Source organism: Pelobates fuscus, chromosome 3 (genome assembly GCF_036172605.1).
Source record: "Pelobates fuscus isolate aPelFus1 chromosome 3, aPelFus1.pri, whole genome shotgun sequence".
Lineage (NCBI taxonomy): Eukaryota > Metazoa > Chordata > Amphibia > Anura > Pelobatidae > Pelobates > Pelobates fuscus.
The window spans coordinates 392,656,824-392,680,225 of record NC_086319.1 but is presented as its reverse complement, the minus strand read 5'-3'; the positions used below and the strand labels follow the sequence as shown (position 1 = coordinate 392,680,225).

The 23,402-nt window shown below is 39.5% G+C and overlaps 10 non-coding genes across 10 annotated transcripts; all 10 read right to left on the bottom strand.

Moving 5' to 3' along the window:
* Positions 1-3,840: 3,840 nt before the first annotated feature.
* On the bottom strand, positions 3,841-3,912 carry TRNAE-UUC (transfer RNA glutamic acid (anticodon UUC)). The gene has a single exon. It is a non-coding gene; the product is annotated as a tRNA-Glu (tRNA).
* A 3,713-nt stretch (positions 3,913-7,625) lies between these two features.
* TRNAE-UUC (transfer RNA glutamic acid (anticodon UUC)) lies at positions 7,626-7,697 on the bottom strand. Its single transcript has one exon. It is a non-coding gene; the product is annotated as a tRNA-Glu (tRNA).
* A 3,714-nt stretch (positions 7,698-11,411) lies between these two features.
* Positions 11,412-11,483, bottom strand: TRNAE-UUC (transfer RNA glutamic acid (anticodon UUC)). The gene has a single exon. It is a non-coding gene; the product is annotated as a tRNA-Glu (tRNA).
* A 1,191-nt stretch (positions 11,484-12,674) lies between these two features.
* Positions 12,675-12,746, bottom strand: TRNAE-UUC (transfer RNA glutamic acid (anticodon UUC)). Its single transcript has one exon. It is a non-coding gene; the product is annotated as a tRNA-Glu (tRNA).
* Positions 12,747-13,936: 1,190 nt separating this feature from the next.
* On the bottom strand, positions 13,937-14,008 carry TRNAE-UUC (transfer RNA glutamic acid (anticodon UUC)). Its single transcript has one exon. It is a non-coding gene; the product is annotated as a tRNA-Glu (tRNA).
* A 3,712-nt stretch (positions 14,009-17,720) lies between these two features.
* Positions 17,721-17,792, bottom strand: TRNAE-UUC (transfer RNA glutamic acid (anticodon UUC)). The gene has a single exon. It is a non-coding gene; the product is annotated as a tRNA-Glu (tRNA).
* A 1,191-nt stretch (positions 17,793-18,983) lies between these two features.
* TRNAE-UUC (transfer RNA glutamic acid (anticodon UUC)) lies at positions 18,984-19,055 on the bottom strand. Its single transcript has one exon. It is a non-coding gene; the product is annotated as a tRNA-Glu (tRNA).
* Positions 19,056-20,245: 1,190 nt separating this feature from the next.
* On the bottom strand, positions 20,246-20,317 carry TRNAE-UUC (transfer RNA glutamic acid (anticodon UUC)). Its single transcript has one exon. It is a non-coding gene; the product is annotated as a tRNA-Glu (tRNA).
* A 1,190-nt stretch (positions 20,318-21,507) lies between these two features.
* TRNAE-UUC (transfer RNA glutamic acid (anticodon UUC)) lies at positions 21,508-21,579 on the bottom strand. Its single transcript has one exon. It is a non-coding gene; the product is annotated as a tRNA-Glu (tRNA).
* Positions 21,580-22,770: 1,191 nt separating this feature from the next.
* TRNAE-UUC (transfer RNA glutamic acid (anticodon UUC)) lies at positions 22,771-22,842 on the bottom strand. The gene has a single exon. It is a non-coding gene; the product is annotated as a tRNA-Glu (tRNA).
* Between the last annotated feature and the right edge of the window lie 560 nt (positions 22,843-23,402).

Genomic DNA, 23,402 nt, shown 5'->3' with positions numbered 1-23,402 from the left:
TCTACTTATATGGGTGAGATTAAAAGGTGACTAAAGAAGAAAAGCTACGGACAATTCCCATACCGGGAGTCGAACCTGGGCCACCTGGGTGAAAACCAGGAATCCTAATCGCTAGACCATATGGGAAGCTCTGTCACCATTTCTCTAGAGTGGGTAACACAAGACAACCAAAAGTTCTTGTCATTTTGAAAGGTTTCCTAAAATGATTAGTTTTCACCTCTATGTCTGAAAAACCAGGAATCCTAAATGCCAGACCAAGGGAAAAGCTTAACTTATTTTGACACAGATCGGTTGACATAAGGAGAAGGTTGCCTGAAGATTATGCAAGAAAAGGAAGCTCTTGCAAAAAGGCATTATCCTCTTTGGAGCGGGGTTAAACATTGAGCTATGTTTGGGAGCTCACAAACTCCACACTTCGCAAGATTCTTCATACATCTTCTGGAATAAATATATCACAGCACTGCATTGATAGGCTGCTTTAGGTCAAGAAAAGAAAGCCACCAAGCATTATGTTCTACCACCTGAGTGAAAAATCAAGAAGAACCTTAAGCAATACGCCAAATGCAAACCCTTGCCATGCCTCGTTAAATGGTAAATCGTTTAGCTTCTCTGGAGAATCTTTTGATTGACTGATTTTCCCATATAATGAAATGCTGGCATTTTTGGAGACCTTTTGGCACCTTTGCCGTCATGCTCCTTGTGTCCAAAAGATACTTGGGAGTAAAATCTGTCACCGAAAAGAAAGGTTTTGGCAACCTTGCGGAAGCTAAAAGTACCCGTTCTAAAGTGCTCTTGGAGGAAGTAAGTTTTTGCAAAGGTGGCGTGGCCTTCTTTGATATCAGCAATATGCCTTAAAAGGGTTTAAACGAGTAAAACTATTAGAGCGTCAGTGTCTTGATGTTAATGCAAGGTGCATTGAATCTAATTTTTTGACATGTTTGCAAGACATGACTTCATTGGAAGGTCCTGGATTGGTAAAAAAACTAATCTATCTGCATATAATCCTCAAGGGACGCTTTCTTGTGCTTTAGGCAGAAGCGACAATTTCCATTTCAAGCAAAAGTCATTTTTTCCCTGCCAAATAATAACATTTTGTTTATTGAATGTTGATGTGTTCTTTAGAAAAGTCCTGTTCTGTGCACATAAAATGTAACGTGTAGTAAATTCTCTCATCCAGGATGTATTGGAATACGATGTTTATTTCTATAATCTGACTAGGAGCAATCTTCAATCCAGTGCGGATAGAATAGTAAACCGGAGACATCTACTTATATGGGTGAGAACAAAAGGTGACTAAAGAAGAAAAGCTAAGGACAATTCCCATACCGGGAGTCGAACCCGGGCCGCCTATGTGAAAACCAGGAATCCTAACCGCTAGACCATATGGGAAGCTCTGTCACTTTTTCTCTAGAGTGGGTAACACAAGACAACCAAAAGTTCTTGGCATTTTGAAAGGTTTCCTAAAATGATTTGTTTTCACCTCTATGTCTGAAAAAACAGGAATCCTAAATGCCAGACCAAGTGAAAAGCTTAACTTATTTTGACACGGATCGGTTGACATAAGGAGAAGGTTGCCTGAAGATTATGCAAGAAAAGGAAGCTCTTGCAAAAAGGCATTATCCTCTTTGGCGCCGGGTTAAACATTGAGCTATGTTTGGGAGCTCACAAACTCCACACTTCGCAAGATTCTTCATACATCTTCTGGAATAAATATATCACAGCACTGCATTGATAGGCTGCTTTAGGTCAAGAAAAGAAAGCCACCAAGCATGATGTTCTACCACCTGAGTGAAAAATCAAGAAGAACCTTAAGCAATACGCCAAATGCAAACCCTTGCCATGCCTGGTTAAATGGTAAATCATTTAGCTTCTCTGGAAAATCTTTTGATTGACTGATTTTCACATGTAATGAAATGCTGGCATTTTTGGAGACCTTTTGGCACCTTTGCCGTCATGTTCCTTGTGTCCAAAAGATACTTGGGAGTAAAATCTATCACCGAAAAGAAAGGTTTTGGCAACCTTGTGGAAGCTAAAAGCACCCGTTCTAAAGTGCTCTTGGAGGAAGTAAGTTTTTGCAAAGGTGGCGTGGCCTTCTTTGATATCAGCAATATGCCTTAAAAGGGTTTAAACGAGTAAAACTATTAGAGCGTCAGTGTCTTGATGTTAATGCAAGGTGCATTGAATCTAATTTTTTGACATGTTTGCAAGACATGACTTCATTGGAAGGTCCTGGATTGGTAAAAAACTAATCTATCTGCATATAATCCTCAAGGGACGCTTTCTTGTGCTTTAGGCAGAAGCGACAATTTCCATTTCAAGCAAAAGTCATTTTTTCCCTGCCAAATAATAACATTTTGTTTATTGAATGTTGATGTGTTCTTTAGAAAAGTCCTGTTCTGTGCACATAAAATGTAACGTGTAGTAAATTCTCTCATCCAGGATGTATTGGAATACGATGTTTATTTCTATAATCTGACTAGGAGCAATCTTCAATCCGGTGCGGATAGAATAGTAAACCGGAGACATCTACTTATATGGGTGAGATTAAAAGGTGACTAAAGAAGAAAAGCTAAGGACAATTCCCATACCGGGAGTCGAGCCCGGCCGCCTGGGTGAAAACCAGGAATCCTAACCGCTAGACCATATGGGAAGCTCTGTCACCTTTTCTCTAGAGTGGGTAACACAAGACAACCAAAAGTTCTTGGCATTTTGAAAGGTTTCCTAAAATGATTTGTTTTCACCTCTATGTCTGAAAAAACAGGAATCCTAAATGCCAGACCAAGTGAAAAGCTTAACTTATTTGGACACGGATCGGTTGACATAAGGAGAAGGTTGCCTGAAGATTATGCAAGAAAAGGAAGCTCTTGCAAAAAGGCATTATCCTCTTTGGAGCGGGGTTAAACATTGAGCTATGTTTGGGAGCTCACAAACTCCACACTTCGCAAGATTCTTCATACATCTTCTGGAATAAATATATCACAGCACTGCATTGATAGGCTGCTTTAGGTCAAGAAAAGAAAGCCACCAAGCATGATGTTCTACCACCTGAGTGAAAAATCAAGAAGAACCTTAAGCAATACGCCAAATGCAAACCCTTGCCATGCCTGGTTAAATGGTAAATCGTTTAGCTTCTCTGGAGAATCTTTTGATTGACTGATTTTCCCATATAATGAAATGCTGGCATTTTTGGAGACCTTTTGGCACCTTTGCCGTCATGTTCCTTGTGTCCAAAAGATGCTTGGGAGTAAAATCTATCACCGAAAAGAAAGGTTTTGGCAACCTTGTGGAAGCTAAAAGCACCCGTTCTAAAGTGCTCTTGGAGGAAGTAAGTTTTTGCAAAGGTGGCGTGGCCTTCTTTGATATCAGCAATATGCCTTAAAAGGGTTTAAACGAGTAAAACTATTAGAGCGTCAGTGTCTTGATGTTAATGCAAGGTGCATTGAATCTAATTTTTTGACATGTTTGCAAGACATGACTTCATTGGAAGGTCCTGGATTGGTAAAAAACTAATCTATCTGCATATAATCCTCAAGGGACGCTTTCTTGTGCTTTAGGCAGAAGCGACAATTTCCATTTCAAGCAAAAGTCATTTTTTCCCTGCCAAATAATAACATTTTGTTTATTGAATGTTGATGTGTTCTTTAGAAAAGTCCTGTTCTGTGCACATAAAATGTTACGTGTAGTAAATTCTCTCATCCAGGATGTATTGGAATACGATGTTTATTTCTATAATCTGACTAGGAGCAATCTTCAATCCAGTGCGGATAGAATAGTAAACCGGAGACATTAACTTATATGGGTGAGATTAAAAGGTGATTAAAGAAGAAAAGCTAAGGACAATTCCCATACCGGGAGTCGAACCCGGGCCGCCTGGGTGAAAACCAGGAATCCTAACCGCTAGACCATATGGGAAGCTCTGTCACCTTTTCTCTAGAGTGGGTAACACAAGACAACCAAAAGTTCTTGGCATTTTGAAAGGTTTCCTAAAATGATTTGTTTTCACCTCTATGTCTGAAAAAACAGGAATCCTAAATGCCAGACCAAGTGAAAAGCTTAACTTATTTGGACACGGATCGGTTGACATAAGGAGAAGGTTGCCTGAAGATTATGCAAGAAAAGGAAGCTCTTGCAAAAAGGCATTATCCTCTTTGGAGCGGGGTTAAACATTGAGCTATGTTTGGGAACTCACAAACTCCACACTTCGCAAGATTCTTCATACATCTTCTGGAATAAATATATCACAGCACTGCATTGATAGGCTGCTTTAGGTCAAGAAAAGAAAGCCACCAAGCATGATGTTCTACCACCTGAGTGAAAAATCAAGAAGAACCTTAAGCAATACGCCAAATGCAAGCCCTTGCCATGCCTGGTTAAATTGTAAATCGTTTAGCTTCTCTGGAGAATCTTTTGATTGACTGATTTTCCCATATAATGAAATGCTGGCATTTTTGGAGACCTTTTGGCACCTTTGCCGTCATGTTCCTTGTGTCCAAAAGATACTTGGGAGTAAAATCTGTCACCGAAAAGAAAGGTTTTGGCAACCTTGCGGAAGCTAAAAGTACCCGTTCTAAAGTGCTCTTGGAGGAAGTAAGTTTTTGCAAAGGTGGCGTGGCCTTCTTTGATATCAGCAATATGCCTTAAAAGGGTTTAAACGAGTAAAACTATTAGAGCGTCAGTGTCTTGATGTTAATGCAAGGTGCATTGAATCTAATTTTTTGACATGTTTGCAAGACATGACTTCATTGGAAGGTCCTGGATTGGTAAAAAACTAATCTATCTGCATATAATCCTCAAGGGACGCTTTCTTGTGCTTTAGGCAGAAGCGACAATTTCCATTTCAAGCAAAAGTCATTTTTTCCCTGCCAAATAATAACATTTTGTTTATTGAATGTTGATGTGTTCTTTAGAAAAGTCCTGTTCTGTGCACATAAAATGTTACGTGTAGAAAAATTCTCTGATCCAGGATGTATTGGAATACGATGTTTATTTCTATAATCTGACTAGGAGCAATCTTCAATCCAGTGCGGATAGAACAGTAAACCGGAGACATTAATTTATATGGGTGAGATTAAAAGGTGATTAAAGATGAAAAACTAAGGACAATTCCCATACCGGGAGTCGAACCCGGGCCGCCTGGGTAAAAACCAGGAATCCTAACCGCTAGACCATATGGGAAGCTCTGTCACCTGTTCTCTAGAGTGGGTAACACAAGACAACCAAAAGTTCTTGGCATTTTGAAAGGTTTCCTAAAATGATTTGTTTTCACCTCTATGTCTGAAAAAACAGGAATCCTAAATGCCAGACCAAGTGAAAAGCTTAACTTATTTGGACACGGATCGGTTGACATAAGGAGAAGGTTGCCTGAAGATTATGCAAGAAAAGGAAGCTCTTGCAAAAAGGCATTATCCTCTTTGGAGCGGGGTTAAACATTGAGCTATGTTTGGGAGCTCACAAACTCCACACTTCGCAAGATTCTTCATACATCTTCTGGAATAAATATATCACAGCACTGCATTGATAGGCTGCTTTAGGTCAAGAAAAGAAAGCCACCAAGCATGATGTTCTACCACCTGAGTGAAAAATCAAGAAGAACCTTAAGCAATACGCCAAATGCAAGCCCTTGCCATGCCTGGTTAAATGGTAAATCGTTTAGCTTCTCTGGAGAATCTTTTGATTGACTGATTTTCCCATATAATGAAATGCTGGCATTTTTGGAGACCTTTTGGCACCTTTGCCGTCATGTTCCTTGTGTCCAAAAGATACTTGGGAGTAAAATCTATCACCGAAAAGAAAGGTTTTGGCAACCTTGTGGAAGCTAAAAGCACCCGTTCTAAAGTGCTCTTGGAGGAAGTAAGTTTTTGCAAAGGTGGCGTGGCCTTCTTTGATATCAGCAATATGCCTTAAAAGGGTTTAAACGAGTAAAACTATTAGAGCGTCAGTGTCTTGATGTTAATGCAAGGTGCATTGAATCTAATTTTTTGACATGTTTGCAAGACATGACTTCATTGGAAGGTCCTGGATTGGTAAAAAACTAATCTATCTGCATATAATCCTCAAGGGACGCTTTCTTGTGCTTTAGGCAGAAGCGACAATTTCCATTTCAAGCAAAAGTCATTTTTTCCCTGCCAAATAATAAAAAATTTTCATTGAATGTTGATGTGTTCTTTAGAAAAGTCCTGTTCTGTGCACATAAAATGTTACGTGTAGTAAATTCTCTCATCCAGGATGTATTGGAATACGATGTTTATTTCTATAATCTGACTAGGAGCAATCTTCAATCCAGTGCGGATAGAATAGTAAACCGGAGACATTAACTTATATGGGTGAGATTAAAATGTGACTAAAGAAGAAAAGCTAAGGACAATTCCCATACCGGGAGTCGAGCCCGGCCGCCTGGGTGAAAACCAGGAATCCTAACCGCTAGACCATATGGGAAGCTCTGTCACCTTTTCTCTAGAGTGGGTAACACAAGACAACCAAAAGTTCTTGGCATTTTGAAAGGTTTCCTAAAATGATTTGTTTTCACCTCTATGTCTGAAAAAACAGGAATCCTAAATGCCAGACCAAGTGAAAAGCTTAACTTATTTGGACACGGATCGGTTGACATAAGGAGAAGGTTGCCTGAAGATTATGCAAGAAAAGGAAGCTCTTGCAAAAAGGCATTATCCTCTTTGGAGCGGGGTTAAACATTGAGCTATGTTTGGGAGCTCACAAACTCCACACTTCGCAAGATTCTTCATACATCTTCTGGAATAAATATATCACAGCACTGCATTGATAGGCTGCTTTAGGTCAAGAAAAGAAAGCCACCAAGCATGATGTTCTACCACCTGAGTGAAAAATCAAGAAGAACCTTAAGCAATACGCCAAATGCAAACCCTTGCCATGCCTGGTTAAATGGTAAATCGTTTAGCTTCTCTGGAGAATCTTTTGATTGACTGATTTTCCCATATAATGAAATGCTGGCATTTTTGGAGACCTTTTGGCACCTTTGCCGTCATGTTCCTTGTGTCCAAAAGATGCTTGGGAGTAAAATCTATCACCGAAAAGAAAGGTTTTGGCAACCTTGTGGAAGCTAAAAGCACCCGTTCTAAAGTGCTCTTGGAGGAAGTAAGTTTTTGCAAAGGTGGCGTGGCCTTCTTTGATATCAGCAATATGCCTTAAAAGGGTTTAAACGAGTAAAACTATTAGAGCGTCAGTGTCTTGATGTTAATGCAAGGTGCATTGAATCTAATTTTTTGACATGCTTGCAAGACATGACTTCATTGGAAGGTCCTGGATTGGTAAAAAACTAATCTATCTGCATATAATCCTCAAGGGACGCTTTCTTGTGCTTTAGGCAGAAGCGACAATTTCCATTTCAAGCAAAAGTCCTTTTTTCCCTGCCAAATAATAACATTTTGTTTATTGAATGTTGATGTGTTCTTTAGAAAAGTCCTGTTCTGTGCACATAAAATGTTACGTGTAGTAAATTCTCTCATCCAGGATGTATTGGAATACGATGTTTATTTCTATAATCTGACTAGAAGCAATCTTCAATCCAGTGCGGATAGAATAGTAAACCGGAGACATTAACTTATATGGGTGAGATTAAAAAGTGATTAAAGAAGAAAAGCTAAGGACAATTCCCATACCGGGAGTCGAACCCGGGCCGCCTGGGTGAAAACCAGGAATCCTAACCGCTAGACCATATGGGAAGCTCTGTCACCTTTTCTCTAGAGTGGGTAACACAAGACAACCAAAAGTTCTTGGCATTTTGAAAGGTTTCCTAAAATGATTTGTTTTCACCTCTATGTCTGAAAAAACAGGAATCCTAAATGCCAGACCAAGTGAAAAGCTTAACTTATTTGGACACGGATCGGTTGACATAAGGAAAAGGTTGCCTGAAGATTATGCAAGAAAAGGAAGCTCTTGCAAAAAGGCATTATCCTCTTTGGAGCGGGGTTAAACTTTGAGCTATGTTTGGGAGCTCACAAACTCCACACTTCGCAAGATTCTTCATACATCTTCTGGAATAAATATATCACAGCACTGCATTGATAGGCTGCTTTAGGTCAAGAAAAGAAAGCCACCAAGCATTATGTTCTACCACCTGAGTGAAAAATCAAGAAGAACCTTAAGCAATACGCCAAATGCAAACCCTTGCCATGCCTGGTTAAATGGTAAATCGTTTAGCTTCTCTGGAGAATCTTTTGATTGACTGATTTTCCCATATAATGAAATGCTGGCATTTTTGGAGACCTTTTGGCACCTTTGCCGTCATGTTCCTTGTGTCCAAAAGATACTTGGGAGTAAAATCTATCACCGAAAAGAAAGGTTTTGGCAACCTTGTGGAAGCTAAAAGCACCCGTTCTAAAGTGCTCTTGGAGGAAGTAAGTTTTTGCAAAGGTGGCGTGGCCTTCTTTGATATCAGCAATATGCCTTAAAAGGGTTTAAACGAGTAAAACTATTAGAGCGTCAGTGTCTTGATGTTAATGCAAGGTGCATTGAATCTAATTTTTTGACATGTTTGCAAGACATGACTTCATTGGAAGGTCCTGGATTGGTAAAAAACTAATCTATCTGCATATAATCCTCAAGGGACGCTTTCTTGTGCTTTAGGCAGAAGCGACAATTTCCATTTCAAGCAAAAGTCATTTTTTCCCTGCCAAATAATAACATTTTGTTTATTGAATGTTGATGTGTTCTTTAGAAAAGTCCTGTTCTGTGCACATAAAATGTTACGTGTAGTAAATTCTCTCATCCAGGATGTATTGGAATACGATGTTTATTTCTATAATCTGACTAGGAGCAATCTTCAATCCAGTGCGGATAGAATAGTAAACCGGAGACATTAACTTATATGGATGAGATTAAAATGTGACTAAAGAAGAAAAGCTAAGGACAATTCCCATACCGGGAGTCGAACCCCGGCCGCCTGGGTGAAAACCAGGAATCCTAACCGCTAGACCATATGGGAAACTCTGTCACCTTTTTTCTAGAGTGGGTAACACAAGACAACCAAAAGTTCTTGGCATTTTGAAAGGTTTCCTAAAATGATTTGTTTTCACCTCTATGTCTGAAAAAACAGGAATCCTAAATGCCAGACCAAGTGAAAAGCTTAACTTATTTGGACACGGATCGGTTGACATAAGGAGAAGTTTGCTTGAAGATTATGCAAGAAAAGGAAGCTCTTGCAAAAAGGCATTATCCTCTTTGGAGCGGGGTTAAACATTGAGCTATGTTTGGGAGCTCACAAACTCCACACTTCGCAAGATTCTTCATACATCTTCTGGAATAAATATATCACAGCACTGCATTGATAGGCTGCTTTAGGTCAAGAAAAGAAAGCCACCAAGCATGATGTTCTACCACCTGAGTGAAAAATCAAGAAGAACCTTAAGCAATACGCCAAATGCAAACCCTTGCCATGCCTGGTTAAATGGTAAATCGTTTAGCTTCTCTGGAGAATCTTTTGATTGACTGATTTTCCCATATAATGAAATGCTGGCATTTTTGGAGACCTTTTGGCACCTTTGCCGTCATGTTCCTTGTGTCCAAAAGATGCTTGGGAGTAAAATCTATCACCGAAAAGAAAGGTTTTGGCAACCTTGTGGAAGCTAAAAGCACCCGTTCTAAAGTGCTCTTGGAGGAAGTAAGTTTTTGCAAAGGTGGCGTGGCCTTCTTTGATATCGGCAATATGCCTTAAAAGGGTTTAAACGAGTAAAACTATTAGAGCGTCAGTGTCTTGATGTTAATGCAAGGTGCATTGAATCTAATTTTTTGACATGTTTGCAAGACATGACTTCATTGGAAGGTCCTGGATTGGTAAAAAACTAATCTATCTGCATATAATCCTCAAGGGACGCTTTCTTGTGCTTTAGGCAGAAGCGACAATTTCCATTTCAAGCAAAAGTCATTTTTTCCCTGCCAAATAATAACATTTTGTTTATTGAATGTTGATGTGTTCTTTAGAAAATTCCTGTTCTGTGCACATAAAATGTTACGTGTAGTAAATTCTCTCATCCAGGATGTATTGGAATACGATGTTTATTTCTATAATCTGACTGGGAGCAATCTTCAATCCAGTGCGGATAGAACAGTAAACCGGAGACATTAATTTATATGGGTGAGATTAAAAGGTGATTAAAGATGAAAAACTAAGGACAATTCCCATACCGGGAGTCGAACCCAAGCCGCTTGGGTGAAAACCAGGAATCCTAACCGCTAGACCATATGGGAAGCTCTGTCACCTGTTCTCTAGAGTGGGTAACACAAGACAACCAAAAGTTCTTGGCATTTTGAAAGGTTTCCTAAAATGATTTGTTTTCACCTCTATGTCTGAAAAAACAGGAATCCTAAATGCCAGACCAAGTGAAAAGCTTAACTTATTTGGACACGGATCGGTTGACATAAGGAGAAGGTTGCCTGAAGATTATGCAAGAAAAGGAAGCTCTTGCAAAAAGGCATTATCCTCTTTGGAGCGGGGTTAAACATTGAGCTATGTTTGGGAGCTCACAAACTCCACACTTCGCAAGATTCTTCATACATCTTCTGGAATAAATATATCACAGCACTGCATTGATAGGCTGCTTTAGGTCAAGAAAAGAAAGCCACCAAGCATGATGTTCTACCACCTGAGTGAAAAATCAAGAAGAACCTTAAGCAATACGCCAAATGCAAGCCCTTGCCATGCCTGGTTAAATGGTAAATCGTTTAGCTTCTCTGGAGAATCTTTTGATTGACTGATTTTCCCATATAATGAAATCCTGGCATTTTTGGAGACCTTTTGGCACCTTTGCCGTCATGTTCCTTGTGTCCAAAAGATACTTGGGAGTAAAATCTGTCACCGAAAAGAAAGGTTTTGGCAACCTTGCGGAAGCTAAAAGTACCCGTTCTAAAGTGCTCTTGGAGGAAGTAAGTTTTTGCAAAGGTGGCGTGGCCTTCTTTGATATCAGCAATATGCCTTAAAAGGGTTTAAACGAGTAAAACTATTAGAGCGTCAGTGTCTTGATGTTAATGCAAGGTGCATTGAATCTAATTTTTTGACATGTTTGCAAGACATGACTTCATTGGAAGGTCCTGGATTGGTAAAAAACTAATCTATCTGCATATAATCCTCAAGGGACGCTTTCTTGTGCTTTAGGCAGAAGCAACAATTTCCATTTCAAGCAAAAGTCCTTTTTTCCCTGCCAAATAATAACATTTTGTTTATTGAATGTTGATGTGTTCTTTAGAAAAGTCCTGTTCTGTGCACATAAAATGTTACGTGTAGTAAATTCTCTCATCCAGGATGTATTGGAATACGATGTTTATTTCTATAATCTGACTAGGAGCAATCTTCAATCCAGTGCGGATAGAATAGTAAACCGGAGACATTAACTTATATGGGTGAGATTAAAAGGTGATTAAAGATGAAAAACTAAGGACAATTCCCATACCGGGAGTCGAACCCGGGCCGCCTGGGTGAAAACCAGGAATCCTAACCGCTAGACCATATGGGAAGCTCTGTCACCTTTTCTCTAGAGTGGGTAACACAAGACAACCAAAAGTTCTTGGCATTTTGAAAGGTTTCCTAAAATGATTTGTTTTCACCTCTATGTCTGAAAAAACAGGAATCATAAATGCCAGACCAAGTGAAAAGCTTAACTTATTTGGACACGGATCGGTTGACATAAGGAGAAGGTTGCCTGAAGATTATGCAAGAAAAGGAAGCTCTTGCAAAAAGGCATTATCCTCTTTGGAGCGGGGTTAAACATTGAGCTATGTTTGGGAGCTCACAAACTCCACACTTCGCAAGATTCTTCATACATCTTCTGGAATAAATATATCACAGCACTGCATTGATAGGCTGCTTTAGGTCAAGAAAAGAAAGCCACCAAGCATGATGTTCTACCACCTGAGTGAAAAATCAAGAAGAACCTTAAGCAATACGCCAAATGCAAACCCTTGCCATGCCTGGTTAAATGGTAAATCGTTTAGCTTCTCTGGAGAATCTTTTGATTGACTGATTTTCCCATATAATGAAATGCTGGCATTTTTGGAGACCTTTTGGCACCTTTGCCGTCATGTTCCTTGTGTCCAAAAGATACTTGGGAGTAAAATCTGTCACCGAAAAGAAAGGTTTTGGCAACCTTGCGGAAGCTAAAAGTACCCGTTCTAAAGTGCTCTTGGAGGAAGTAAGTTTTTGCAAAGGTGGCGTGGCCTTCTTTGATATCAGCAATATGCCTTAAAAGGGTTTAAACGAGTAAAACTATTAGAGCGTCAGTGTCTTGATGTTAATGCAAGGTGCATTGAATCTAATTTTTTGACATGTTTGCAAGACATGACTTCATTGGAAGGTCCTGGATTGGTAAAAAACTAATCTATCTGCATATAATCCTCAAGGGACGCTTTCTTGTGCTTTAGGCAGAAGCGACAATTTCCATTTCAAGCAAAAGTCATTTTTTCCCTGCCAAATAATAACATTTTGTTTATTGAATGTTGATGTGTTCTTTAGAAAAGTCCTGTTCTGTGCACATAAAATGTTACGTGTAGAAAAATTCTCTCATCCAGGATGTATTGGAATACGATGTTTATTTCTATAATCTGACTAGGAGCAATCTTCAATCCAGTGCGGATAGAACAGTAAACCGGAGACATTAATTTATATGGGTGAGATTAAAAGGTGATTAAAGATGAAAAACTAAGGACAATTCCCATACCGGGAGTCGAACCCGGGCCGCCTGGGTGAAAACCAGGAATCCTAACCGCTAGACCATATGGGAAGCTCTGTCACCTGTTCTCTAGAGTGGGTAACACAAGACAACCAAAAGTTCTTGGCATTTTGAAAGGTTTCCTAAAATGATTTGTTTTCACCTCTATGTCTGAAAAAACAGGAATCCTAAATGCCAGACCAAGTGAAAAGCTTAACTTATTTGGACACGGATCGGTTGACATAAGGAGAAGGTTGCCTGAAGATTATGCAAGAAAAGGAAGCTCTTGCAAAAAGGCATTATCCTCTTTGGAGCGGGGTTAAACATTGAGCTATGTTTGGGAGCTCACAAACTCCACACTTCGCAAGATTCTTCATACATCTTCTGGAATAAATATATCACAGCACTGCATTGATAGGCTGCTTTAGGTCAAGAAAAGAAAGCCACCAAGCATGATGTTCTACCACCTGAGTGAAAAATCAAGAAGAACCTTAAGCAATACGCCAAATGCAAGCCCTTGCCATGCCTGGTTAAATGGTAAATCGTTTAGCTTCTCTGGAGAATCTTTTGATTGACTGATTTTCCCATATAATGAAATCCTGGCATTTTTGGAGACCTTTTGGCACCTTTGCCGTCATGTTCCTTGTGTCCAAAAGATACTTGGGAGTAAAATCTGTCACCGAAAAGAAAGGTTTTGGCAACCTTGCGGAAGCTAAAAGTACCCGTTCTAAAGTGCTCTTGGAGGAAGTAAGTTTTTGCAAAGGTGGCGTGGCCTTCTTTGATATCAGCAATATGCCTTAAAAGGGTTTAAACGAGTAAAACTATTAGAGCGTCAGTGTCTTGATGTTAATGCAAGGTGCATTGAATCTAATTTTTTGACATGTTTGCAAGACATGACTTCATTGGAAGGTCCTGGATTGGTAAAAAACTAATCTATCTGCATATAATCCTCAAGGGACGCTTTCTTGTGCTTTAGGCAGAAGCGACAATTTCCATTTCAAGCAAAAGTCCTTTTTTCCCTGCCAAATAATAACATTTTGTTTATTGAATGTTGATGTGTTCTTTAGAAAAGTCCTGTTCTGTGCACATAAAATGTTACGTGTAGTAAATTCTCTCATCCAGGATGTATTGGAATACGATGTTTATTTCTATAATCTGACTAGGAGCAATCTTCAATCCAGTGCGGATAGAATAGTAAACCGGAGACATTAACTTATATGGGTGAGATTAAAAGGTGATTAAAGATGAAAAACTAAGGACAATTCCCATACCGGGAGTCGAACCCGGGCCGCCTGGGTGAAAACCAGGAATCCTAACCGCTAGACCATATGGGAAGCTCTGTCACCTTCTCTCTAGAGTGGGTAACACAAGACAACCAAAAGTTCTTGGCATTTTGAAAGGTTTCCTAAAATGATTTGTTTTCACCTCTATGTCTGAAAAAACAGGAATCCTAAATGCCAGACCAAGTGAAAAGCTTAACTTATTTGGACACGGATCGGTTGACATAAGGAGAAGGTTGCCTGAAGATTATGCAAGAAAAGGAAGCTCTTGCAAAAAGGCATTATCCTCTTTGGAGCGGGGTTAAACATTGAGCTATGTTTGGGAGCTCACAAACTCCACACTTCGCAAGATTCTTCATACATCTTCTGGAATAAATATATCACAGCACTGCATTGATAGGCTGCTTTAGGTCAAGAAAAGAAAGCCACCAAGCATGATGTTCTACCACCTGAGTGAAAAATCAAGAAGAACCTTAAGCAATACGCCAAATGCAAACCCTTGCCATGCCTGGTTAAATGGTAAATCGTTTAGCTTCTCTGGAGAATCTTTTGATTGACTGATTTTCCCATATAATGAAATGCTGGCATTTTTGGAGACCTTTTGGCACCTTTGCCGTCATGTTCCTTGTGTCCAAAAGATACTTGGGAGTAAAATCTGTCACCGAAAAGAAAGGTTTTGGCAACCTTGCGGAAGCTAAAAGTACCCGTTCTAAAGTGCTCTTGGAGGAAGTAAGTTTTTGCAAAGGTGGCGTGGCCTTCTTTGATATCAGCAATATGCCTTAAAAGGGTTTAAACGAGTAAAACTATTAGAGCGTCAGTGTCTTGATGTTAATGCAAGGTGCATTGAATCTAATTTTTTGACATGTTTGCAAGACATGACTTCATTGGAAGGTCCTGGATTGGTAAAAAACTAATCTATCTGCATATAATCCTCAAGAGACGCTTTCTTGTGCTTTAGGCAGAAGCGACAATTTCCATTTCAAGCAAAAGTCATTTTTTCCCTGCCAAATAATAACATTTTGTTTATTGAATGTTGATGTGTTCTTTAGAAAAGTCCTGTTCTGTGCACATAAAATGTTACGTGTAGTAAATTCTCTCATCCAGGATGTATTGGAATACGATGTTTATTTCTATAATCTGACTAGGAGCAATCTTCAATCCAGTGCGGATAGAATAGTAAACCGGAGACATTAACTTATATGGGTGAGATTAAAAGGTGATTAAAGAAGAAAAGCTAAGGACAATTCCCATACCGGGAGTCGAACCCGGGCCGCCTGGGTTAAAACCAGGAATCCTAACCGCTAGACCATATGGGAAGCTCTGTCACCTTTTCTCTAGAGTGGGTAACACAAGACAACCAAAAGTTCTTGGCATTTTGAAAGGTTTCCTAAAATGATTTGTTTTCACCTCTATGTCTGAAAAAACAGGAATCCTAAATGCCAGACCAAGTGAAAAGCTTAACTTATTTGGACACGGATCGGTTGACATAAGGAGAAGGTTGCCTGAAGATTATGCAAGAAAAGGAAGCTCTTGCAAAAAGGCATTATCCTCTTTGGAGCGGGGTTAAACATTGAGCTATGTTTGGGAACTCACAAACTCCACACTTCGCAAGATTCTTCATACATCTTCTGGAATAAATATATCACAGCACTGCATTGATAGGCTGCTTTAGGTCAAGAAAAGAAAGCCACCAAGCATGATGTTCTACCACCTGAGTGAAAAATCAAGAAGAACCTTAAGCAATACGCCAAATGCAAGCCCTTGCCATGCCTGGTTAAATGGTAAATCGTTTAGCTTCTCTGGAGAATCTTTTGATTGACTGATTTTCCCATATAATGAAATGCTGGCATTTTTGGAGACCTTTTGGCACCTTTGCCGTCATGTTCCTTGTGTCCAAAAGATACTTGGGAGTAAAATCTGTCACCGAAAAGAAAGGTTTTGGCAACCTTGCGGAAGCTAAAAGTACCCGTTCTAAAGTGCTCTTGGAGGAAGTAAGTTTTTGCAAAGGTGGCGTGGCCTTCTTTGATATCAGCAATATGCCTTAAAAGGGTTTAAACGAGTAAAACTATTAGAGCGTCAGTGTCTTGATGTTAATGCAAGGTGCATTGAATCTAATTTTTTGACATGTTTGCAAGACATGACTTCATTGGAAGGTCCTGGATTGGTAAAAAACTAATCTATCTGCATATAATCCTCAAGGGACGCTTTCTTGTGCTTTAGGCAGAAGCGACAATTTCCATTTCAAGCAAAAGTCATTTTTTCCCTGCCAAATAATAAAAAATTTTCATTGAATGTTGATGTGTTCTTTAGAAAAGTCCTGTTCTGTGCACATAAAATGTTACGTGTAGTAAATTCTCTCATCCAGGATGTATTGGAATACGATGTTTATTTCTATAATCTGACTAGGAGCAATCTTCAATCCAGTGCGGATAGAATAGTAAACCGGAGACATTAACTTATATGGGTGAGATTAAAATGTGACTAAAGAAGAAAAGCTAAGGACAATTCCCATACCGGGAGTCGAGCCCGGCCGCCTGGGTGAAAACCAGGAATCCTAACCGCTAGACCATATGGGAAGCTCTGTCACCTTTTCTCTAGAGTGGGTAACACAAGACAACCAAAAGTTCTTGGCATTTTGAAAGGTTTCCTAAAATGATTTGTTTTCACCTCTATGTCTGAAAAAACAGGAATCCTAAATGCCAGACCAAGTGAAAAGCTTAACTTATTTGGACACGGATCGGTTGACATAAGGAGAAGGTTGCCTGAAGATTATGCAAGAAAAGGAAGCTCTTGCAAAAAGGCATTATCCTCTTTGGAGCGGGGTTAAACATTGAGCTATGTTTGGGAGCTCACAAACTCCACACTTCGCAAGATTCTTCATACATCTTCTGGAATAAATATATCACAGCACTGCATTGATAGGCTGCTTTAGGTCAAGAAAAGAAAGCCACCAAGCATGATGTTCTACCACCTGAGTGAAAAATCAAGAAGAACCTTAAGCAATACGCCAAATGCAAACCCTTGCCATGCCTGGTTAAATGGTAAATCGTTTAGCTTCTCTGGAGAATCTTTTGATTGACTGATTTTCCCATATAATGAAATGCTGGCATTTTTGGAGACCTTTTGGCACCTTTGCCGTCATGTTCCTTGTGTCCAAAATATACTTGGGAGTAAAATCTATCACCGAAAAGAAAGGTTTTGGCAACCTTGTGTAAGCTAAAAGCACCCGTTCTAAAGTGCTCTTGGAGGAAGTAAGTTTTTGCAAAGGTGGCGTGGCCTTCTTTGATATCAGCAATATGCCTTAAAAGGGTTTAAACGAGTAAAACTATTAGAGCGTCAGTGTCTTGATGTTAATGCAAGGTGCATTGAATCTAATTTTTTGACATGTTTGCAAGACATGACTTAATTGGAAGGTCCTGGATTGGTAAAAAACTAATCTATCTGCATATAATCCTCAAGAGACGCTTTCTTGTGCTTTAGGCAGAAGCGACAATTTCCATTTCAAGCAAAAGTCATTTTTTCCCTGCCAAATAATAACATTTTGTTTATTGAATGTTGATGTGTTCTTTAGAAAAGTCCTGTTCTGTGCACATAAAATGTTACGTGTAGTAAATTCTCTCATCCAGGATGTATTGGAATACGATGTTTATTTCTATAATCTGACTAGGAGCAATCTTCAATCCAGTGCGGATAGAATAGTAAACCGGAGACATTAACTTATATGGGTGAGATTAAAAGGTGATTAAAGAAGAAAAGCTAAGGACAATTCCCATACCGGGAGTCGAACCCGGGCCGCCTGGGTGAAAACCAGGAATCCTAACCGCTAGACCATATGGGAAGCTCTGTCACCTTTTCTCTAGAGTGGGTAACACAAGACAACCAAAAGTTCTTGGCATTTTGAAAGGTTTCCTAAAATGATTTGTTTTCACCTCTATGTCTGAAAAAACAGGAATCCTAAATGCCAGACCAAGTGAAAAGCTTAACTTATTTGGACACGGATCGGTTGACATAAGGAGAAGGTTGCCTGAAGATTATGCAAGAAAAGGAAGCTCTTGCAAAAAGGCATTATCCTCTTTGGAGCGGGGTTAAACATTGAGCTATGTTTGGGAACTCACAAACTCCACACTTCGCAAGATTCTTCATACATCTTCTGGAATAAATATATCACAGCACTGCATTGATAGGCTGCTTTAGGTCAAGAAAAGAAAGCCACCAAGCATGATGTTCTACCACCTGAGTGAAAAATCAAGAAGAACCTTAAGCAATACGCCAAATGCAAGCCCTTGCCATGCCTGGTTAAATGGTAAATCGTTTAGCTTCTCTGGAGAATCTTTTGATTGACTGATTTTCCCATATAATGAAATGCTGGCATTTTTGGAGACCTTTTGGCACCTTTGCCGTCATGTTCCTTGTGTCCAAAAGATACTTGGGAGTAAAATCTGTCACCGAAAAGAAAGGTTTTGGCAACCTTGCGGAAGCTAAAAGTACCCGTTCTAAAGTGCTCTTGGAGGAAGTAAGTTTTTGCAAAGGTGGCGTGGCCTTCTTTGATATCAGCAATATGCCTTAAAAGGGTTTAAACGAGTAAAACTATTAGAGCGTCAGTGTCTTGATGTTAATGCAAGGTGCATTGAATCTAATTTTTTGACATGTTTGCAAGACATGACTTCATTGGAAGGTCCTGGATTGGTAAAAAACTAATCTATCTGCATATAATCCTCAAGGGACGCTTTCTTGTGCTTTAGGCAGAAGCGACAATTTCCATTTCAAGCAAAAGTCATTTTTTCCCTGCCAAATAATAACATTTTGTTTATTGAATGTTGATGTGTTCTTTAGAAAAGTCCTGTTCTGTGCACATAAAATGTTACGTGTAGAAAAATTCTCTCATCCAGGATGTATTGGAATACGATGTTTATTTCTATAATCTGACTAGGAGCAATCTTCAATCCAGTGCGGATAGAACAGTAAACCGGAGACATTAATTTATATGGGTGAGATTAAAAGGTGATTAAAGATGAAAAACTAAGGACAATTCCCATACCGGGAGTCGAACCCGGGCCGCCTGGGTGAAAACCAGGAATCCTAACCGCTAGACCATATGGGAAGCTCTGTCACCTGTGCTCTAGAGTGGGTAACACAAGACAACCAAAAGTTCTTGGCATTTTGAAAGGTTTCCTAAAATGATTTGTTTTCACCTCTATGTCTGAAAAAACAGGAATCCTAAATGCCAGACCAAGTGAAAAGCTTAACTTATTTGGACACGGATCGGTTGACATAAGGAGAAGGTTGCCTGAAGATTATGCAAGAAAAGGAAGCTCTTGCAAAAAGGCATTATCCTCTTTGGAGCGGGGTTAAACATTGAGCTATGTTTGGGAGCTCACAAACTCCACACTTCGCAAGATTCTTCATACATCTTCTGGAATAAATATATCACAGCACTGCATTGATAGGCTGCTTTAGGTCAAGAAAAGAAAGCCACCAAGCATGATGTTCTACCACCTGAGTGAAAAATCAAGAAGAACCTTAAGCAATACGCCAAATGCAAGCCCTTGCCATGCCTGGTTAAATGGTAAATCGTTTAGCTTCTCTGGAGAATCTTTTGATTGACTGATTTTCCCATATAATGAAATGCTGGCATTTTTGGAGACCTTTTGGCACCTTTGCCGTCATGTTCCTTGTGTCCAAAAGATACTTGGGAGTAAAATCTGTCACCGAAAAGAAAGGTTTTGGCAACCTTGCGGAAGCTAAAAGTACCCGTTCTAAAGTGCTCTTGGAGGAAGTAAGTTTTTGCAAAGGTGGCGTGGCCTTCTTTGATATCAGCAATATGCCTTAAAAGGGTTTAAACGAGTAAAACTATTAGAGCGTCAGTGTCTTTATGTTAATGCAAGGTGCATTGAATCTAATTTTTTGACATGTTTGCAAGACATGACTTCATTGGAAGGTCCTGGATTGGTAAAAAACTAATCTATCTGCATATAATCCTCAAGGGACGCTTTCTTGTGCTTTAGGCAGAAGCGACAATTTCCATTTCAAGCAAAAGTCATTTTTTCCCTGCCAAATAATAACATTTTGTTTATTGAATGTTGATGTGTTCTTTAGAAAAGTCCTGTTCTGTGCACATAAAATGTTACGTGTAGTAAATTCTCTCATCCAGGATGTATTGGAATACGATGTTTATTTCTATAATCTGACTAGGAGCAATCTTCAATCCAGTGCGGATAGAATAGTAAACCGGAGACATTAACTTATATGGGTGAGATTAAAAGGTGATTAAAGAAGAAAAGCTAAGGACAATTCCCATACCGGGAGTCGAACCCGGGCCGCCTGGGTGAAAACCAGGAATCCTAACCGCTAGACCATATGGGAAGCTCTGTCACCTTTTCTCTAGAGTGGGTAACACAAGACAACCAAAAGTTCTTGGCATTTTGAAAGGTTTCCTAAAATGATTTGTTTTCACCTCTATGTCTGAAAAAACAGGAATCCTAAATGCCAGACCAAGTGAAAAGCTTAACTTATTTGGACACGGATCGGTTGACATAAGGAGAAGGTTGCCTGAAGATTATGCAAGAAAAGGAAGCTCTTGCAAAAAGGCATTATCCTCTTTGGAGCGGGGTTAAACATTGAGCTATCTTTGGGAACTCACAAACTCCACACTTCGCAAGATTCTTCATACATCTTCTGGAATAAATATATCACAGCACTGCATTGATAGGCTGCTTTAGGTCAAGAAAAGAAAGCCACCAAGCATGATGTTCTACCACCTGAGTGAAAAATCAAGAAGAACCTTAAGCAATACGCCAAATGCAAACCCTTGCCATGCCTGGTTAAATGGTAAATCGTTTAGCTTCTCTGGAGAATCTTTTGATTGACTGATTTTCCCATATAATGAAATGCTGGCATTTTTGGAGACCTTTTGGCACCTTTGCCGTCATGTTCCTTGTGTCCAAAAGATACTTGGGAGTAAAATCTATCACCGAAAAGAAAGGTTTTGGCAACCTTGTGTAAGCTAAAAGCACCCGTTCTAAAGTGCTCTTGGAGGAAGTAAGTTTTTGCAAAGGTGGCGTGGCCTTCTTTGATATCAGCAATATGCCTTAAAAGGGTTTAAACGAGTAAAACTATTAGAGCGTCAGTGTCTTGATGTTAATGCAAGGTGCATTGAATCTAATTTTTTGACATGTTTGCAAGACATGACTTAATTGGAAGGTCCTGGATTGGTAAAAAACTAATCTATCTGCATATAATCCTCAAGAGACGCTTTCTTGTGCTTTAGGCAGAAGCGACAATTTCCATTTCAAGCAAAAGTCATTTTTTCCCTGCCAAATAATAACATTTTGTTTATTGAATGTTGATGTGTTCTTTAGAAAAGTCCTGTTCTGTGCACATAAAATGTTACGTGTAGTAAATTCTCTCATCCAGGATGTATTGGAATACGATGTTTATTTCTATAATCTGACTAGGAGCAATCTTCAATCCAGTGCGGATAGAATAGTAAACCGGAGACATTAACTTATATGGGTGAGATTAAAAGGTGATTAAAGAAGAAAAGCTAAGGACAATTCCCATACCGGGAGTCGAACCCGGGCCGCCTGGGTGAAAACCAGGAATCCTAACCGCTAGACCATATGGGAAGCTCTGTCACCTTTTCTCTAGAGTGGGTAACACAAGACAACCAAAAGTTCTTGGCATTTTGAAAGGTTTCCTAAAATGATTTGTTTTCACCTCTATGTCTGAAAGAACAGGAATCCTAAATGCCAGACCAAGTGAAAAGCTTAACTTATTTGGACACGGATCGGTTGACATAAGGAGAAGGTTGCCTGAAGATTATGCAAGAAAAGGAAGCTCTTGCAAAAAGGCATTATCCTCTTTGGAGCGGGGTTAAACATTGAGCTATGTTTGGGAACTCACAAACTCCACACTTCGCAAGATTCTTCATACATCTTCTGGAATAAATATATCACAGCACTGCATTGATAGGCTGCTTTAGGTCAAGAAAAGAAAGCCACCAAGCATGATGTTCTACCACCTGAGTGAAAAATCAAGAAGAACCTTAAGCAATACGCCAAATGCAAGCCCTTGCCATGCCTGGTTAAATGGTAAATCGTTTAGCTTCTCTGGAGAATCTTTTGATTGACTGATTTTCCCATATAATGAAATGCTGGCATTTTTGGAGACCTTTTGGCACCTTTGCCGTCATGTTCCTTGTGTCCAAAAGATACTTGGGAGTAAAATCTGTCACCGAAAAGAAAGGTTTTGGCAACCTTGCGGAAGCTAAAAGTACCCGTTCTAAAGTGCTCTTGGAGGAAGTAAGTTTTTGCAAAGGTGGCGTGGCCTTCTTTGATATCAGCAATATGCCTTAAAAGGGTTTAAACGAGTAAAACTATTAGAGCGTCAGTGTCTTGATGTTAATGCAAGGTGCATTGAATCTAATTTTTTGACATGTTTGCAAGACATGACTTCATTGGAAGGTCCTGGATTGGTAAAAAACTAATCTATCTGCATATAATCCTCAAGGGACGCTTTCTTGTGCTTTAGGCAGAAGCGACAATTTCCATTTCAAGCAAAAGTCATTTTTTCCCTGCCAAATAATAACATTTTGTTTATTGAATGTTGATGTGTTCTTTAGAAAAGTCCTGTTCTGTGCACATAAAATGTTACGTGTAGAAAAATTCTCTCATCCAGGATGTATTGGAATACGATGTTTATTTCTATAATCTGACTAGGAGCAATCTTCAATCCAGTGCGGATAGAACAGTAAACCGGAGACATTAATTTATATGGGTGAGATTAAAAGGTGATTAAAGATGAAAAACTAAGGACAATTCCCATACCGGGAGTCGAACCCGGGCCGCCTGGGTGAAAACCAGGAATCCTAACCGCTAGACCATATGGGAAGCTCTGTCACCTGTGCTCTAGAGTGGGTAACACAAGACAACCAAAAGTTCTTGGCATTTTGAAAGGTTTCCTAAAATGATTTGTTTTCACCTCTATGTCTGAAAAAACAGGAATCCTAAATGCCAGACCAAGTGAAAAGCTTAACTTATTTGGACACGGATCGGTTGACATAAGGAGAAGGTTGCCTGAAGATTATGCAAGAAAAGGAAGCTCTTGCAAAAAGGCATTATCCTCTTTGGAGCGGGGTTAAACATTGAGCTATGTTTGGGAGCTCACAAACTCCACACTTCGCAAGATTCTTCATACATCTTCTGGAATAAATATATCACAGCACTGCATTGATAGGCTGCTTTAGGTCAAGAAAAGAAAGCCACCAAGCATGATGTTCTACCACCTGAGTGAAAAATCAAGAAGAACCTTAAGCAATACGCCAAATGCAAGCCCTTGCCATGCCTGGTTAAATGGTAAATCGTTTAGCTTCTCTGGAGAATCTTTTGATTGACTGATTTTCCCATATAATGAAATGCTGGCATTTTTGGAGACCTTTTGGCACCTTTGC